This window comes from Parus major, chromosome 4 (genome assembly GCF_001522545.3).
Source record: "Parus major isolate Abel chromosome 4, Parus_major1.1, whole genome shotgun sequence".
Lineage (NCBI taxonomy): Eukaryota > Metazoa > Chordata > Aves > Passeriformes > Paridae > Parus > Parus major.
The window spans coordinates 19,024,622-19,045,698 of record NC_031771.1 but is presented as its reverse complement, the minus strand read 5'-3'; positions in this window follow the sequence as shown (position 1 = coordinate 19,045,698).

Genomic DNA, 21,077 nt, shown 5'->3' with positions numbered 1-21,077 from the left:
TGAACCTAAATCCCCCTTGATGTAACTGCTCCATGTTATGGATGCAACACTTGGTCTGAACACAAGTAGAGCTTGTTTTGGAATAGTCAGTGCTCGAGGATTAATTTGTCAGAAACAAATAAACAATAAGTGTTACAGGTGCAAGTGTAAGCTCTCATCCAGTCTGTTAAACCATATTTAATGATGCTCACATCCCATTTCAAGCATGCAAGACTGCATTTCTAGCAACCTCTGACTTGAGCACAGCTTTTCTAAAGAAATAAAAATTAAAAGCTTTACCACCCATCTACCCATTGTGCTTGGATCAAGATTACATTGAGGCAGCTGTGCTCCCAGGGACTGTTCTAAACTGGCCATTTGGGCCAGTTTTCTACTTGTCTGGTGTCACTAGAGCAACTAAAAGGAGTCAGATGCATGACTGGGATCTAAGCTCCAGAATAACAAATCCTCCTTGGTCCATGACAGCCAATTTTCTTAGACAATTTCCTCTGGTATGATTTCTTTCTTCTTTTTCAGTTTGTTTTAAGAGTGCCAAAGCAACGATGTCAATTTATTATAAGCCCTTCAGAAAACAGAGTCAGGATTATGAGGAACAGTTGAATGACTAGCAGTGGAGCCAAGTTTGTCTTGTCTGTCTCTACAACATTTCAGGAATACTTTTTTCCCCCCTGGTGTTAAATGCTGAAACAATCCAAGCACTTCACATATGGCAGTATTGCCTTAAATCCTCCCTTCTGTTTAGTCAGCTTCCATGTGTACCACTAGACCACTGTTTATACACTATCAACCATAAAGGGAAGAATCTCTTAAAAGCTGCTGTTTCTTGGTTCCCTTCATGCTGATTCTAAAGCTTCCTTCTTTCCTTCATTGTAGTTGTCATTCTGATAAAAGAGAATCAATATGTTCTTTATAGCAACATAAATCAGGAATAGGTTCGTTGCTTTGAGTGAAGTGATTGCTCACACTTCTCTGTATGTGTGTGGAAAAGAATAATCTCATGTTCCAGCAGTCCATTAAACCATAATTCTGTGTCTTTTCAGAGATCAGGACACACTGGCATTCAGTAAAAGGTTAAACAGGAGAAAAAAGTATTTGAGTGCTCCTCCTTGGCCCTGGAGGAATTGGTCCTGCACTAAGTCACTGGTGAAGGGGATGCTGGAAGGGCAATGTTTAGAAATCACAGAATAAAAGAGTAACTCTTGAAAGGGTCCATTGTGTACCACAGCACCAAATAAATTCAATAGAAGAACTGCATAGAGTAAGAAAAAAATAATATTAGCCAAGTATTGATGGAATAAAAGAGAAGATGGAGCTACCATGCAAAGGTAAAAATATTACATTGATGCACGTGTTCTGCATAGGTGTAAATGATCAAATCATGTTCTTGCTACCAATGGGGCAGGTGTTCTGGCATGAGAACCTAAATGGCTGCACGTAGCAATGTAGCATTGGAAAAACAATGGCTTTCAGCTGGGTTTAAGCTAAGAAAAGAGAGTAGGAATTATTATGATCTTGACATATGCTGAAAAGCAATCTTGAGAATCCTTTCCCCTTCTCCCAATGTCTAGTACCCTTCTTCATGCATCCAACATTTCTCACATACAAGGGGAATTGATGCTGTGCTTTGGTGAGATGCATGCTCAGTTTTGGTCCTGACATTATATGTAACTTCTATATGTAACTCTTACTGTGATAAGATTGAGCATCCCTGACAATGCCACGTGAGTAGGGAAATAAACAGGATGGGTGAGAACATCACGTGCTCTCTGCAATTTCTGCAGTTGCTAATACAAAACTGAGCACCTCACTTCAAAGGAATTAATAGCTCCAGCTTTGCCTCAGAAGAAGTGGATGTACTGCTAGCAAATTAAATAGATTTCCTGCCTCCCTAAGTGCTGACATGTTTCAAAGGTGATGTGCATCTGACTGGATCCTCGGGTGTTCCAGGTTCTTGCTAAAAAATTCCAAAAAATCCAGAATTCCTAGTCTGTAAATTAACATTTGAATCTGCAAGACAACCTCATCTCACAGACCCATGAATCTGAGGCTTTCAGGCTTGTGGGACAGCTGTCTATTGGACTGCCTCCATGCTGCAGTCTGGTGGAAGCAGCTACCAAGTCAGGGAGTTCACGGGTCAGCTGATTCTGGAAGCTGGACATGGGAAATGTTTCTGTTCTGGATTAAGACATATGGTGGCCATAATCTTTGCACCTCTCTCCCTTCTATTCAGTAGTGAACAGCCATGAATTTAACAAAAGTCAGATTGATTTCACTTGATAGCTGCTGGAGTCCCACGTAGTACATGCTGTCCATCTGCTGTTCTTTATATCAATCTTTCTTTTCCCCCCCATGTGTCTGCTCTGAATGCTTAAAAAAAGATGTTTTATCCTTAGAATCTGACACCTATTATATATTGCCACATGTGTTTGTTTGTGCCTTTTTTTATTTTTGTTTTCTTAACACTTCATCCAAAGCAAAATGTTGTGCTGTCTTACTAAACACTTTTCCTCTTACAACAGTGTTCTGGTAATTTATAGAACAGTGAAAAAGCAACTCCCAAGACACTTTATGGATCAGATTTTCAGCAGATACAGTGCAGCACAGCCCTGTGGGCCTCACTGAAGCAATAACACTTTACACTAGTGGATGGTCTGGCCTTGCTGTAGCTATTCCATCTTTGAGCTATTGCAGCAGAAAATCTTAATGCTCACAGAAGAACCAGCAGCATCAGGAGGTGGTGAAGGAAAAACCACACAATCAGTCTATGGGAGGTCACAATTGTGCTGAAGAATGTCTGAAGGGATCCTCTTGTTTCAGGTTTCCCATGCTATATTTAGCAAGGCGGGCTGCAAAGCTGAAAAATATGTTTTCTTAGTTTTAGAGCAAACCCAGCAAGGCCAAGATCAACCACTGATTCTAAAGGTTTTGTTAGTTCATGATAGAGGTGCTGGGTGATGATGACATATCTTTTACATTGCAAAAGTGCACATACCTTATTCCAAGACTTAAACCACGTATTTCCCGTACCAAACCCAGTACTTCATGCCCACAAGCCTTGCTGGCCAGAACAGTGGGAAAGCTGCACACTTTGAATGTAAGTGGAAATAAGAAATAAGACTTTTTAAATTTTCCCCTACTTTCTTGACTTTTAAAATTACTTTGCTATCTCATTAACTGATGTACTGCACAGGTGAGCTACTCGGTGAATGCAAAAGTGGTCATTTTCCATTGAGTATTATAGTTAGCAGACCTATCAGCTCACTGATTCATTAACTCAAAATGAACACATTTTTTCATTTTATTTAATTTTTTCTTTTTCTTTTTGGTTGCACATGGTTCATTTCAGACGTACTCCCCCCGGCTTTCAGCAACGTAAGCAAATTAACACCAGTGAGACCCAGAATCTATGAAAATGCGTCCTCTGAGCATCTGTTAAGTAGATTTTTGTTATGCCTTATAAATGAGGATCAGACCTAGGTCAGGTCAAGTGCTGTGAAGGACATGCTAAACATATCAATTTGTAGCCATCACTAGTGTCTGGTTTCTGCATTTTTAAGACACACAATGATAGCTTATTCATTCAACCAATATGCAGAATTATTGATAAAATTAACATATATAATGGCAAAAGGAGGTAGTCTCCAGACTTTATTTTTTAACACATTTCTTTCTCTCAACTGACAGTCTATAGGGGTTTTGTTGTTTGTAGGTTTGATGGAAGAGAACAGTCAGTAGCATTGGGAAAATAAAGCTAGAATATTCTAAGCACAACCATATGAGCCTTTGTATTCTTGCTTCAGCAGGGATGAAGGGGATCAGAATAGATTAGGATGGGTAGATAGACCCAGCCAAACTATCTCTGCTCCCCTTCTGTGGCTCTGTTGTCAGGGGTCTACTTAATGTACAGTAGTGAAACAACACACACACTGCATTGCTGAGACAACACACAAAACATCAATGGAAAAGGCAAAAATCTTGGCTTCAATAGCACTGTCCTTCTCACATCTTATTCAGAGAATGCCTTTTATTAAGTGCTAGGTGTAATAGAGAGGTTTTGCACAGGATTTAATCAGTACACCAGATTTCCCCACTTTAAAATATCTTTTCAGTGTAAGAAACTGCGTGGTGAAACAGGAAACACAAGTGCGTTTCATTTAACTGAAATCAATGAAAGTATCTGTGGAAAAATATTCTCATTGACATCTTTGCTCAAGTATAGTCCCTAGTGACTCAAACTTTGGATCAAACCCTAAGATCACGAATGCAATTGGATTTTGTATAAAAGTACTGCCTCAGTTGCAGCTGCTTGAGAAAGGCCTCATTAACTGAAAGCATGATTGTTGTAACTAATAATTTTGTTTTACTTTTGAAAAGAAATTTCATAAATTATGTTCAAGCAACAATAATTATTTACACATTTCAATTACATTTTGCTTGAATTATAAAACTACAGGGTCAATTTTTCATTGCAGGAATGAAGTAAGTTTCTTCTGAATCCACCAAATCAGCATTTTGCAAGGCATTTTCTTTGGTTATCTAAAATGTTTTTTGACAGTGTATTTTACATTGTGGTGAAAATTTGACTGGAAAACTGAGAGTCCAGACAAACCAACAGCACCTTTAAAGAAAAATAAAAATCAACCTATGGTACAGAAAAGAACATATAGATCTGATAGCAATTTCCTTAACTAGAAAAAGAAGCTGTCTGAAGGTGCTGTGACTAGCAAGTCACCAAATCAGCACTTCTTTTATGGCAGCTTTGGAGAGAAACTCAAATAAATTAGATTTGTCATAACTCTAAATACCATTTGAAATGTCAGCTGGGATTTCAAACTTGGTGTACCATGGCGATGTGTTTATAAGCCTTGACTGCCCTTCATTGGGAGCCTGTTGTTTTCACAGATCAAGAAGCCATTTTCTGTGGGAGAAATTCTTCAGGTTTTTTTCAATCATCTTTCTTCCATCTGTCCACATCAGATAAAGATGCTCATTCTGTTCAATCCGAATGCAATTTTTCTTAACACAACTCTAAGTATGTAAAAGTTGTCCTCTCAGAAACTGGTTTAAACAATGCTGGTTTTTTACCCATTTGGCTTTCACAAAACTTGTGGCAGCATAGAGCAGTCACATTGCTTGCACTTGCAGGCAATTCAGTTAATTTCTGTTTTAAAAATGCTTCTTGGCCTTTGAAAAGGTCTCTACTCTTCACAAGCCCTCTGCTGAAATGTAAGAGGTCATTCATTTGAAGGAAAGCAATAAAGGATAGGGTGAAATCAATGGAATTTCACAGCAGTTTCTTTATGGGATTTTGTTATTCAGTGATGAAAAAATTAGTATGAATCTGAAACACATTAAAATCTAATAGAGGAGCCATCAACAGAAAGCAAGAATATAAAACATGTTGGACTGGACTGGTTTAGAGCAAACTGCCTGCTCATTACCTGACTTACCTGTACATTACTCATCTGAATTCACTTGTGACCACCAATCCAAGATGTAAACCATAGAAGGCAGGGAATATTCTAAATTAATAAGCTGTCAGTAGCCAGCAGGCTGAAAACAACATTGGTTTTACATTTTTTCCCATCTATTATATGAAGAGAGCGTAGAAGAATGATGGAGAGAGATCTAACTTGGTTTTGCGGCATAAAGATTTCCCTCAGTGTTATTCTGCCTTTATTCAGCTATGCCAGATTTAGAATTATATAATTAACTCAGCATAAGTAACTGCAGTTTGACAGAGGACCTAAACATGAAGTAATATCTGATGTGGCACTTTATGTCTTCTCAGATTGTTGGGATGGTTTAGGATATTAGCTATCCTGAAGATTCCTGCTAGTGTAGAAACATCACAAACACAAGGTACCATGTAGAAGGCTGTGTTCCAGTTAGAGTAACTAAAAAACAGATTTTTTTTATTTTTTTTTGTCTTTCAATTCTATGTATATGTATTTTGACAAAGGGCACCATACTGAAATGAAAAGAATTTCAAAGACGAAAAATATTATTTTCCTTAGGAATCTTACAACAGCACAGGGATAAATGGAGCATCCCAACAACTACCCACTCATGTAATCTTGTTAAGATAATGTCTTCAGATACACTTCAGATACATAATAATATAGGGCTATGAATTAATTTATTTTGAAATTCATTTATATTGAAATAAAGTGAGGAAAGGTTTCTTATCTCCTTTTTTCAATCTTGTAACTCTTCTTATGAAAAGACAGTATTAAAAAGGTTTGTTCTCTAATATTCTTTGGAGAAAGGTGTTATTCATTTACCAGTGTGATATACAGTGACAAAGAAAATCATTCCCAGTTCTGGATTAAAACTGCAAAGTGCATGGTGCAAATACTGAGCAAAGAGAATATACAATCTCTGTCATGGCAGATACAGAGAAGGAAGCAGCTGGGCAGAAATGTACTGTCAAAACACTCTGCACTGGCAAACCAGACCCTATGTAATTACGGGAAGCATCTTCAGTGTAATTCAGGAACATTTAAACCCTCCTGCTTCTCCAGGCATTTAATTGAAAGGGATAAAAATTCCTGCAGAAAGTCAGCATTAGAAAATAACAGGAATGGGAATTAATAACATACACAGAATAGTTCTTGTCATAGTGTCCTGTTCCACATTCCTCTTGTAAATGAATTTTACTTTCTTATTAATTCTAGCAATTACAGAAATCTATCCATTGCTTTTGGAATGTTGGTATAATGACTCTGTCTATAGACATGGACTGAAAAGCACCATACCTGTGTTGAGGAGTACAACACACTGCCCATGTACAAGTATATGCCAAGTATAAAGTACACATGTCCTTGCTACCAGCACCACAGCCACCGGGAAAAAGTGGCCAGACCAAACATTACATGGGGAATCCAGCTTCAAAAATGCAGAATTTCTTTGGAAGCTCTGCTTAATTTTTAAGAGGAGAGTTTCTAGGTACATGATAACTGTAGCCAGGGGCAACTGGTCTCACAACTTCCACACTCTTATGGTTGTGAAATGTTTTTTGAAGCCACTGGGAATCTAGGTGTGATTTTCAAAAGGAGCAATAATCTAACCTTATGTACTTTCCACATGTAAAGGTTAGCCCACCAGCTACACTGTTTGTATAGTAGAAGTAGGAGAGTTTGAAAAGTTAGGGCAGCAAGGTCCAGGTTCCATTCTAAACCAAGCTCATTGTTTGCTTCACACCAGCATAATACCAGTGACTTTTAGGAAGATATTTCTGATGTACATTTGAGGAAATATCTGAGGTAAAATCCAGCAATGTACATGGAATCCTAAGAAAATCTTTAATGCACATGATAATATGTTGTAAGTGATATCAGAAGAGAGACCTTTGTTTACAAAAATATATTGCTTCTTTGTTTAAACAGTGACTGAGTAGGACAGGAAAAAGAACATGTTTTTCAGTAAAATTAATGCCTTTTTATTAACTACTGTTATTAACACTATTGTGTGATATTTTCTTAGAGCATTTCTGTTGAGGCTATAAATCATTTTGCTTCATGAGCATTATGTCAAAGGCTGCTTTTCAACCTGGAATATTAGGTTACACTTTATTTCCATTAATATGCATTCTTCTCAGTCTACAGAGATTGCATGTTCCTTTTTCTGTAATTTCAAAAAGAATTTCTCAGGAAAGAACAGGACAGAAGTATTTTACACTTCAAACCTTACCCATTTATGCAAATGTTCTAAAAGCCCAAGTAGGAATTCAGTTCTTCAGAAGCATTGTGCTTCATGAAAACAATGAAAACCTTCTCTCTATCCACAAAGTCAGGATTACATAGCAACAAGATAAAATGGTTTCACTTCCATCTGTTAAAACACAACCAACTCATTTTTTTTAAGTCTAGACTGTATTAAAAGCTTACTCAGTACTCTTTGCTGGTATGTTCCATTTTCTTAAAGTATTATTAAGGCTCTAGAAGTGAACTTAGGAAGCTGTAACCAGGAGGGATCTTTTGGATCATCAGATACTATTCCCTGCTAATGCAAGGGTATCCTGTCAAGTATTATCACTTTAACAGACTTTTACAGTGCTGTTTTAATTCCACTTTTACTCCTATCTTCTGCTGCAGAGCTGATACTAGCTTGGTCACCCTCCTCTCAATCCAGAGGACAGCCAATTTACATCTACCAGAAGCTGATCAATTTCTGAACAGCCAGAATAACCTTTTGTTAGTTTTCAGCAGCCCTTCCAGGTCCTCTAAAAGGTGCTTCAGTTTCCAAATTTCCTCACCCAGGAGTCAAGTACTCCCTAGCAATTTTTCCAGTAATTTCTTTTTGAGGAAACAGAGTGCTCTAACCAGGTTCAGTACATGCAGACTCATTCATTTGAAAGCCTGCTTCTTTCTTCTCCTCTATGGTATCGATCATTTATCCCATCAGTCATATTTCCCATCAGCCCATCTTCTCACTCACATAGTATTCTTTACAATATTCCTATTTTTTCCAATTTTCCTTCTATAAACAGAAAATACTTCTCTCAACTATCTCTCCCTGCTTCTGTATTTCTCACAGTAACAGAGCTGTACATCTTGGTCTGCTTCTCACTACAACTGAAACAGATATATCTGTTTCTCGCCCTTAGATGCGCCTCTAGCCTTGGTTAGTTAAGCTGGAACTGTTACACCAACTCCCTGCCCAAGTCTGTCCCCCTTTTAATTGATTTTGGTTTTCTTGAAACACCTGGTATTAAGAGAGGAAGTAGCTGGTAAATGTATAACCATGAGGAGTACAGAGAAGAGGAATGGTGGGACAGAGATACATAGCCCGACTTGTTTTACCAAAAGAGGAAGACAGGTGAGACAAGGACAGTGTAGAGAGGGGAGAAAGGAACCAGACCTTAGGCTAGACCACAGAACAGAGGACCTGGGTGAGTCAGGTAGCAGAAATTCTTAAAGCTGCAGCAGCACACACCTTCAGAGCTTTAATTTTAACTCCAGGGTCTTGATGCTCTAATCTCAGCAGAAAGTTCTATTATCTTCACTAGAAAGTCTATGATCCATAGTGAGTGACTAGATTCAAATGGTACTGAACAGATATTGTCCCGTGCCTCACCCCTTGCCCCTTTGCAGCTGAATGGAGCTGCCCTGTGCAGCCATGCCAAAAGAAGAAAGGGGTACAACTGATGCAAAGGGAGCAGAAATAGGATTACAACCAGAGCAGTGAAGGAGCTGGAGACTGTGCTGCACATATTGGATTTGAATCTATATATACTATCATATTAAAAAAATAAAAGCAAACAAGAAAACTCTGAGCTATGAGCCTATAATTTAACCTCATTAGGGTCTAGTGGCCTATGAAATATTGTGGTAGGTTGAAGTCACCTGACCCTGCAGTGAAATCTATTCCCAAACCTGCTAATCTTACAGATGAAGTGACATTTCAAAGACCACTAGTACACTTGTGAGCCAAAACAAGCACAAACCCAAACTGCACAAGGCATTGTAGTAGTTCCCACTCAGAAAGATGACAGAGGATTTTTTGGTGTGGATTTTGCCTGTAATCCCTTATGTTGAAGGCCAGTGTTTCTTTCTCTCTATAAGGATTTGCTCTTCAGGGAGAGATGGATGTTTGTGGGAAGTCATATCTTATCTCTCAAGACAAAGCTGCAGCTTCCAATGATGTGAAGAAACAGTTTACACAATTCTCAGTATTTTTAAGGGAAAGCTTTTTTGGTGGAAAGAAGATTAAGTGACAAGAGCCCCCCAAAGGCCAAGGGCAGCTTCAAGAATCTTTTTGCCTAGAGAGGCTTTAATACTTTTAGAATATGTGTATTTTGCTCTTCTCCTGTACAAGCTTTTACATGACTTATGCAAAGCTCAAACTTGTTTACTATATATTTTTACAGCAGTTTTACTAGAAAACCTTCTCTTGTGAGGAAAGAGAGCCATGAAGTTATAGTCCCATCTACCTCTAGATTAAAGAAAGCTTACTAAGTATGCAAAGTTAGTGCCCCTTAATGTCAGTTTTCTGCTGTGTAAGAATTGCTACTAAAATAAAGGACATGATATTATTTATCTATTTATTTATCTGTGTAAGATAACTTCTCTTGTGATTATTTTAATTATCTCTGATCTTTATTAGGGGTAACTTCTACTTTAATCCTCATTAAATTAAATTAACTTAATCATAGTCAAAATTATTGATTTCACTAGATTCATTGAAGCCCTTTGTGATCTTAATTCTTCACTGAGTTGGATAAGACAATAGTCAAAATAATGGCAATTTCTGCTGGACCTCAGAGAACAAAATATATAAGAAGAAACAAGTTTCTAAAGTGAGAAAGCATTAATATATTATACAATAAAATTTTTATGTACCTTGTGGGTAACTATAATTACTATCACACTCAATATATATTTCACACTGCATATATGTTATAAAGTCCTTGGTTATTAATTTTTTAAAATTAGATTTGTGAGTTATTTACCACTATATTGGCTTCCAATCCTTCTGTATGTCTACTCTTTTTCTGGGCATAATTAGTTGCTATATAATCTAATTAACAGTTTACATCTTTTCCATCAACTAATTCACAAGCTAAAATACCTTTTTTTTTGCCTTAATAGTTTCTTCTAGTAATTTATATTTGACAGCTTGTACCCTTCATGGTTTCAGTCAAGAGGGATATCTCTAGAAGCTTCTTGCCCATATTGTTTCATAATTTTTCAAGTTCATTTCTCTACCCAGCTTATTCCAGGAGGATCCTGCTTCACTTAAATATGCATTAAACTTAAGTGTAAAGCAGAATACTCTAGAAGTTATCTAAGCCTTCTAAATTAAGAAGGAGCTTAAGAACCTTGTTGAATTAGGGTTTATGTGCCTTATGAGATGCTGAGGTATCTACAGTTTCACAAGAAGAAACTTTGTGGTTTTCTATTTTATTTTACCATACCTTTTTTTTAAGGCTTTTATCTGATTAAGATAAATTTTCTGGAATTAACAGAAATTATGACACCCGTGGTATTACTTCTGCTCATTTTTCACCTTCATTATGCTCAATTTAAATAAATTTTGCAGTTAATATTGCATTTCCTTTTATTTATGTGACCTGATTTCTACAGTAGTCGGGCTTCTTTTTACTTTTACCTGCTATCTGCACAGTGGAGACAAAAAGGAGGGGAGAAAAGGACTGCAAGGGGAAGATTCAGATACTAAATTGTAAAGAAATTAAACTGCTTTCATTTGAAACCAGGAAGGTCCTCAGTGAAAAGTAAGCAATAAGGAAAGTCTGCTGTATGTATGCATATGATTTGGGAGGATGCTTGGAAGAAAGAATATGCTAAAAATCTTCATCTTGAGGTTGCAAGTTGAAACTAAAGAGGAAGTAAAATGCAAATGGAGTGACACTTAAGGAGAACCAGGCAAAGAATCAACACAGAGGTAAACACATCTACACAAAAGATAGAAGGCTAAAAATAAACTGGGAATGTCTATCTCAAAATAAAGACACTGATTTACTAAGGATATCAAAAACCTGGTGACAGGGAAACAATCACTGGAATATTGTAATGCCATGACAAAAAAAAATATTCAGTGAAGAAACAGTACACAGTGCTGCTGTCAGAATAGATCAACATGTTTATGACAGTATAGAGGTAAACCTCATCAGTAAGCCAGCCATCTCAGGAAAGACCCAAAAATCTGCATGGTTTTACATTCCAGGCCTAAACAATGTGATAATGGCTTTGTGTGACTGACTATTCCCAGTGAAAGGCCAAATGTGCTGCCAGAAAACCCAATTGTTTGGGGTTACTTCAGTGATCTTCATGTACTCAAGGGAAATGTCACATAAATACTTTGTGTGGGACTCTGAGAAGAGGTAAATAATTTATAGGTTAATGACTGTCCTCCAATGAACCATCCACCCCTTTTTCTAGAACTTCCTGAGCAAACCTATACTAGAGAATCTTCCTCAGATACTTTACGGGGCCAACTCTTTCGTTACACCAAGGCTGAAAGATGTCAAATGTATCTCCAGTCTTAAAAAGGAAGGGTAGGGGAGGAACACCATGAGCTACTGTACTCTAAGCCTGGCAAGTGTCTAAAGCCACTAAATAGAGGCTGCTTAGAGTATAGAGATTCAGCTACTTGTAGCTTTGTTTGAGTGTCTGGTTTCTGTTACAGGTCTGATGGCATTTGAATAAATTCCGTAAACTTGGGAAGACCTAATATGGATCCCCTAAACAGAAATCCCACCTTAAAAACCTCATGAAGGTTCTTTGAACAGATTTATGCCCATGTGGACAAGACTGATCCAGGTGATGTGCATTACTCAAATTTTACAGCTACTGTCAAATGTAATGAACAGCTTCCATACAAGGCATGAATGATGAACATCCTGTCAGGAAAGGAGATGATGGTTTGGGGATATATAAATCTATAAAATTTTGGATAAAATACAGGCTGTCCAATAAGGCAGGAGGAACAGACTCAAAACAAACAGAAGGAGGTGGTTCCTCCACTTCATCAGGCAGTAGATCTCTATGACAGGATGGCACAGGTGCAATTCATAGGGGTCAGGGGAACACAGCAGAAGTAAAAAGAAGAAAGATCCAGAGCAGACTACTAATTGAGCAATGAAAAGGCCAGGAAATTTCTCAGCTGAACCCAGCTAGAGATGTGGAAATAATCAGAAGAGTGTACATGACTGCCCTGCACCTCTCTATGGTGGCTGCTTATGGATACTGCTGGAGATAACATTCCAGGTTGAACAGACCACTGGTCTGAACCAGTGCCCCCTGTTCTTACAAGGGAAAAAGATCAGCACTGTCTGGGCCACACAGATATGCTAGTGTGTCAGGCAGCCAGCACTGCTGTGGGGAAAGGATGGAAAGGAGAAAGAGTTCTGGGAAAGAGCAGGAGGAAAATGGATCAGGTTGGCCATAACAACTGAGTGATGCCACTCACTGAGGGCAGATGGTAAAACCCCTTAGGAAACCTCCTGCATGGTTCATGAGACAAGCAAAATTTTTTTAATTCTAATGAGTAGGAACAGCTTTTCAAAATTACTATTTATTCCATAGTAAACCAATAATAATGTTTGTTGATTTGTATATTATCCACCACTTCTTCAGTGGTCTTCCAGAAGAGATTTTTGTTGTTGGACAAGTTCCAGTATTTATGGCCCCTAAAATGAACAAAGAAAATACCAGCAGATTCTTTTACTAATAAAAATGCAGAGAAATACCTAAGAAACTAGGAAAAATTACACATTTTAAACTGTGATAATATAAAATTTTCCCAAAGGTATTTTAATTAACAAGTGAACTGCAGTAATAAGACCATTGCCTTAAAAAATGAGTACCCCAATAATTTCTTTTCAGTAAGTAAAATTTACTTCAGTTGTAATTTATGACATATCTTTACAGTTCAGAATCTCTCTACAAATCCTCTTCCCCTGCATACTTTTCAGGGGGTTAATTAATTTCATGTGCAAATGGTTGCAAAATATTATCTATTTTCATTATTACCACCCTAATAGGATTAAATTGGTAATCACTTTTATTCTAATGAAAAGTCATAAATATCTCCTTGCCTTTTTTTGTATATTTTATTTTCTATACCATCAGACCAAAGCTGCAACAGCAGACTGGGCTTGCACACTTGGCTGCTTCCCTTCTCCCCAAGCTCAGCAGCAGCTGATTTACTCAGTTGTTAAAATAGACTGGCAGTCTGAGCTGCTGCTGGTGTTCAACAGTCAGCCTCACCTGTTCAGCCTATCGCTGCCAAATTCAAAGGGCTTTTTTCTCCCCCTCAATTTCTCTTTAAATAACACAATAGTGGAATACTGAGTTTGCACATAATGCCACATTAAGTAACAACACACATGCTGGAGGGCAGGATTTGCATTGCTGAGAAGCTACATAATTTGCTTGAGAAAAATCAGAATTCAGTTCAAATAGGACCATTTAATGATACCATTAGGCAAAAATTATCAGCTGAGGGTGACAAGCCATGAGGCAGGAGCAAAGTAGGGTACAAGGAGAACCTAAATCAACACTCTTAGACCATGGTATGAGACAAACACCATCACTGGCAGCTGCAAGAAACTTGAAATATATAGCACAAGCAGAGCAGAGCAAAATTTAAACAACTATGCCTTGCTTTGGGCACACTCTAGAAGGGTGATGCACATGTACAGAGGGTGGCAAACAAAGTACTGAAAAGAGAATATGAACCCACAAGAAAGAATTGAAAGAGCTGGCTTTTAGTCCAGAAAAGCAAAGCATGAAAGGAAGAATATTACTAGATTGCAAAGGGGTAGTATAAAAAAAAGAAAAGGGAATGGATTGCTCTAGATACTTATGAGGGACAGAACATAGTGCAAAATAGGCTTGAACTTCAGAAAAGAAGATATAAGGATATTTCCAGGTAAGCTCTCTATAGACAAGGACAGTGGACCCATAGAAGAGCTGATGTGAGAAAGATATAGAGCCTCCATTATCATGCATTTCAAATAAAATACAGGACAAGCGTCTGTCAGCGTCGGACACACTACTGACCTTATTCTGAGGCAGAAGCAATAAACCAGATGACTTCTCAAGAATCAAGTTCTCTTTTGTGTATATAAATGGTTTAACTCGTAAGTCTCTGCACAATAATCTCTTTATTGATACAGAATTGTTCAGAAAGAACAGAGAATATAAACTGATCTTGCAATTTCTTGATCTTGTAACCAGGTGGGAGTCTTGAAACAATCTAAAGTAACACCTGGACTTTTTCTAGGTGTTCTTTCAGCACCCCTCTGAAAGCATTTTGGCCCCAAGAAATTGCATAAATTCAGCAAATGAAGTTTTAACTTCAGTTATTCTCCTTTATGAGCAATAATCAACTTTAAACTGCATCTACCATGCCACAGGGGTCTTCCATTGCTTGCCTTAGACAGAATTAGTCCCTTTGCACACCCCAGATAATGGGCCAAGTGCTTAGAGATTCCCCTACAAGTTTGTATTTCTACAGCATCTTATCTCCCAAAGTGCTTCATGGTGTTATGAGGACATCTCGTCAAAATGGAATGAGCCCTGAGGAGAAAAGGCAAATGCCAAGGAAAATTATGTGTGCTGCACACCTTAGGAAAAGAGCAGGAAAGTAATTCTGGTAATGACAAGAAGAAAAAGCAGAGCTGGATCTTTGACATACACAGTGCAAGCATACCCTCATTTGATGGATGCCATTCAGAAGAATTACTTCTAAATTGATTCCCCAAATATACTGCTCCCCAAACCATGATTATGCACAGTGCAAATATATCCCATTTGAATTCTCCTAAAACTCTAATGCATAACAGTAGGAAAGCAAACTGTGCTTTCTAAATGTCAGAAAAATTTAATAAAGCCTGAAGAAGGATATGAATGTTTCTACCTTTTATTTGGAGCTGTAATTTGTAGTTATCAATGATTATGTTCATTACTGAAATACAGTGCAATGGCTGAAGTACCTAATTCAAACTGTGTGCATTAACTAAAATATAAATGCAATCATAATTTCATAGTCAGACTCACTATGCCAGACCCTTAATAAATGTAAATTATCAGCTGAAGATCTGGACCAGCTTTGCTGTCTCTTCCTCCCAATTTAAAAGGAAATACCATTAGTTGTACATAAGAGATACTGATGCTTCTGTTTTAATTAAACACAGCAGGACTTTTACATTTTTATGGCATTGCCTAAAAGAAGCTCACAGATCAACCTAGTCAAAGATTCCAGACTGCTCATAGCAGACCTGAAGATGGAAAGAGTCATAACGAGTCCAAGATTAGTATTAACCATGACAACAATGATTGCTGACACAAAAAGAAATGGAACCTGTCTGTAGTACACATGAAAAGCAAAAAGAGATGCTTGGCAAATATAAATGCTAATGAAAAAACTTACATCTAAATAATGCCTGATGAGTTCATGAATTCAAATTATTTCTCAATCTTGTATTAACTATCATTTAATAGCTTGGTTAACACAAGCTCATTTCAAAGCAATCAGCAACTGCTGTTTCTACTCCAATGTGCAAGGTTAAGTGATGTCCAGCTCCAACAACCGCGTATCTGATACATTCTAGATAATCTTGAGGTGAAACAAAAGTCTGCTTGCACAAAGCATACTACAAAGTCACACACTTCTCACTTCACTGCCCTGTTTATTTACCCAGACTAAGCTCCTGTGAGTGCAGCTTGTCAGAAGAGTAACTGGGCTCACAGACCCATCAATCAATCAATCCAAATGGACAGTAAAGCTTATTCTGAAGCTCAGCACAGATTTTTTGTGAAGAAAATGTAGGCCTCTGAAATACTTGGAGATGTAAATAAATTCACTGTGATGTCTCTGTGTGTTGCTATGAATACGTTAAGGGGACACTGTCAAGGTTGTTTGGCTAAGAAATTGTTAGGCACGAAATTTAAAACAAATAAAACCTACACAAGACTTACCGTGTAACTCAGCAAAAACAAACCTGAGCCAGATATTGTTTGGTTCTTACTGGTTTTGTTGTGGGTATTTTTGTTGTTGTTGGGGGCTTTTATTTGGTGGGTTGTTTTTGAATTCATGACCTTGAGAGAAGGTGGCTTACCAAATGAATAAATTACAAGAATGAGAAAGCCAAGATATATGTGAGGCATTTTTTGGTAGGGCATTTTATTTTTGTATATCAAACTTAAATAATAGATGTGGGGAACCAGATCAAATTTAAGCACATCACTGAAAAAAAAATCAGAGTCCACTCAGAACATATAAACCCAGGAGAGCTGTAATACCTGCTAACCATTCTATTAAAGCTGTTTTATTCCTGTATTAAGTAAAAAAATTAATTATGCCATATTTCAGTGCCCAAAGGCTTTAGAAATTAGAGGACATATTTAATCTCTTTCAGATACCTAAATGAATATAGAAAATAATACCTTACCAGTTATTTTTTTTTTCTTACAAAAGGCAAATACATGGCCACTGTGTTTCTAATTGCATATCCAGCAAAAGAAAATACCTTTTTAAGAAAGCACTAGAGTAACATTAAGTAGCAGGAAATAAAATGATATCTCTGTATTTACTCTGAGAAAACCTAAACCAGAACTATTCACTTTTCTGTCAGAAAAATACAATCCATTAAGTGTATTCATATGCCTTCTTTTTCTGGTCTCTTTTAAAGGTGTTTTTTCATCTCAAGCAAAACCCAACGTTATGGAAAATCAATTGTTTTGTTTTCTAATATATACTCCTCTGGTTTCTGTTTTATTTTGTTTCTCCCAGTGAAGCTTTCAATATCACCTTTATCCTCTACGTTAATCATTTCCAAAATCACTATGAAACATTTTTTCCCTTTTTTGTGTATCTAAAAATACTGCTGTTTTTATTATTCAAGACCACACAAAATATTCCAACCAACACACAGCAACTTAAAAAAATGCCTATGGACTATGCTTAATATTCTCTCAATCAAAAAGGACACTGAGGTGCTGGAGTGTGTCCAGAGAAGGGCAGCAAAGCTGGGGAAGGGTGTGGAGCACATGTCCTCTGAGGAGCTGCTGAGGGAGCTGGGGGTGTTTAGCCTGGAGAAGAGGAGAGGTGACTTTACCACTCTCCACAGATTCCTGAGAGGAGGCTGTAGCCAGGTGAGTCCCAGCCTCTTCTCCCAGGCAGCTGCTGGCAAGACAAAAGGAAATGGTCTCAAGCAGCATCAGGGGAGGTTTAGACTGGATATCAGGAGGAATTTCTTCACAGAAAGGTGTTGTTAGACATTGGAATGGGCTGCCCAGGGAGGTGGTGGAGTCACTGGCCCTTGGAGGTGTTTAAGGAAAGACTGGATGTGGTGCTCAGCACCATGGTCAGTCTAGATGGCATGGTTGTGATTGGTCAGGGGTTGAACTCAATGATCTCAGAGGTCCTTTCCAACCTAATTGAATATGTGATTGTTCTATGATTAATGTATGCACACTTTGAGTTTGTTTGTTGTTGTCCGGCCTGGTATTTTTTAAATAGCTGTAACGATACAGTTTAGTGGAAATTCCTCACAGTAGGAGCAGGTAACCCCATTCAATTAGCTGAAATATGCACTACAGGAATCTTTATCTAGGTTACACATTGACTATTTATAAGTGTGTATTTAAAATCAAAAAACATCCAGATAACTTTGTGGTGCTGTTTTACAACAGGAAAATCACTGAATTTCTACTCCTCAAAAGGTTAAGAATGGGACAGTTTTTGTTTTGACTAAAATAAATATCACGTATCATTTAAAACTTCTATGAAAGCTAATGATACATAAGACATGCCTTTCTCAGACATATCTTAGAAAACTACTACTGTAAATATTAAAGCAGGTTTTAAGTGAATGTTGATAGAGATATTGTTTTAAGATTTAAAAGTCAGAAGAAAAGCGAGAAGGGTGGAACATGGCATAAAATCTGATTTCCAAAACTAGCTCTATAAAATTACAGACTAGGTATAGTATTCCAAGCAAAATAAATGTAAAGACAAAACAAGAGAACATCCAAAGGCTGAAATTTCTGGACATGTGGAAAGCAAGTGATTTTTAAACCCTACTCCCTCTGTTCAAAAATGTTTGTGGAAGCCTCAGAATAATTTTGTCCCTCTTACAATCACTGGAAGCAGTGTGTATGATGAAGGAGACTGTAGAGCTGTTGTCATTGTTCTTTACTGATCCTGTGCCTGCAGTCTCAGACAAGGAAAGCTCAGAGAGAAGCTGCACGTGGTTTATGCATCTTCTGCAGCAGCCTCAGCACACAGTGTGAGTACCTGTGGGTGGTATGGCTGGAGCTTGGAACACGCAGATGGGTCTTGTTCCACCTTCCCAGAAACCCTGCATCACACCCATGTGGAGCTCAAGCACCCAGCCTGGGGGTGTGGATCCAAGCCACAGTGAAACTTCCCGTGGCTCACATCAAAAATCATTATGGAATGAGTAAGCACAAAGACAGGAAAACAACAAAGCAGGTGCACCACTGCTTATTTCAGCAGCTCAGAATCACAAAGAAAGAATCTTTTTTTTTTTCTAGTAAAAGTTGACAGCTTTGTGATCATTATCCATTTTGACTGTAAACTTCCATGTTTGCATGATTCATTATTTGCCACCTTGCAGAACTGCCATTGTGGAAGGGATACATTTCAAAATGAGAGGAAGCACACATCTAATCATATTGCCAGAGATGAACTAGAAGCAGCAGAAAGATATTACTTTAAATTTGTCAGCTATGACAAAAGCATTACTTTCTTTGAATAGAACATGGAACAGGCTCAACTGAGAACTACTTACAGCCTCCTTGATTTCAGAGATAGAACTAACCCATACCTCTACTCATAAATCATTTCTCTGTACTGTTTGGTCAGTCAAACCATATGTTAAAGTTTGCAAACTAATTCTTCCATGCTTATATCAACTATGTGGCCTTTATTATGCAGAAAATTCACTGTAAAACACTCATAGCTAATTGTTTTGACATTTGTAAAGGGACTGACTCATTCTCCCAAAAATACAAGGTTTGGGAGACTATAAACTCCTACTCCCTTACTCTATTTGTGGAGCCATGGGAGCAGCTGATTTTCATTTACTGAGAGATAGTAACTTCTAACAAACTCTGGTCCAGAAATTAGAATATATGCACCCCTTGCTTCCCCATCCCCAAGAATGGGAAAAATCTCTATGCATCTGAAACTTTCTAGCCAAACATTTTCCAAAGTACTGTTTGAACTATTCCCCACCCCCACAAAAAAAATATAAAAATACAGCAAATCATTTCAAGACAACATTTACTTCTAATTTTCACTTTCACTATTGAAAAGATTAAAAAGTATGACAAAGATCTAGCTCTAGTCCTTTACCTGAAAAACCTTAGGTAATATGCCCTGATTCACAACATAAATGATTAATGAGGTTATTTAAGTGATCAAGTTTACAGCTCTCTTTGTTCTGTTCTCAATTTCTCTCCTTCACACCAACATGAAACAAGAGAATCTTAGAGATTTCTTCAACATTTGGCCCTCCTCATACACAACTTTCTTTATTGAAGAAAGGCAAACAAGCCACCTATTTAAATTATGTTCAGTTAGGTGACCTAGATCAAGGTGAACAAGTTTAAGTCTCTATTTATGAACCTGTAGAAACTGATACTTTTTTGATCATATTTGATAGGACTCTTGTCACTTTGTGTTATGAAATCTGTAAAGTCTCAGCTAATTTTCTCTGTTCTCTTCAGAATCACTCTAGACAGGAACTCACTCCATCCACAATCTGTGTGCCTCCAAGTCTGGCTGTCCTTCTGGTGACTGGAGTTAGTACAGAGTAAGATATGACTCATGACTTGGATATTATATACTCTTTTCAAAACTGCTACACACCCACTCAGAGTTTACCCAACAAACCAGGCTTAAGGATTTAGAAAGACATGAGCTCTTTGCTGTAATTCAATGACACTGGCTCTGAGCTTGAATATTGCAGAGCATATAGGACACAACAATAGACACCATGAAAATTAAGAAAATAAAGTGATGCAAGTTAGTAATGGAGGAAGTCAAAACACAGATTTCAGAAGAGGAAGGATTAAGCCATCACTTGACACCATCATGTCAGTTCAAAAGCTGGATTGTGGTCTAATACCTTTGTAGAATCATGAGGGTGTTCTTGTAAAAAGGAATAATCCTGAATCACACTCCAAAACCAGAAAAGTGAGACTGAAACAAAATACACTAAGTTAGACAGCCTGAAAAATTTTAAAAATAGAAACCAAATTTTAAAAATATAAATGTAATTTTAAAAAGTTGTTTTTTGTCCTTAGTGAGATTTTGCTTCTCTGTTCTTTAATTGGTGCCTAAAACTATTATAAGACCTTATCTCCAAAATACCTTTTATACAGTAATTTTCAGATATATCAGCAACCTTGCAACACAGCCTTGTTGAGGCTGAGGCAAGGGCTGCTTGTCAAGGGATGTTTGTTTAATTAGCTGTTTTGGGGTTTTTGTTTTTCTTTTTTTTTTTCCAGACAGCTTGGACTATTTCAAATGAGCATTTAAAGTTCTTACTCATAGTGAACCTGATCATTAAACTGTGT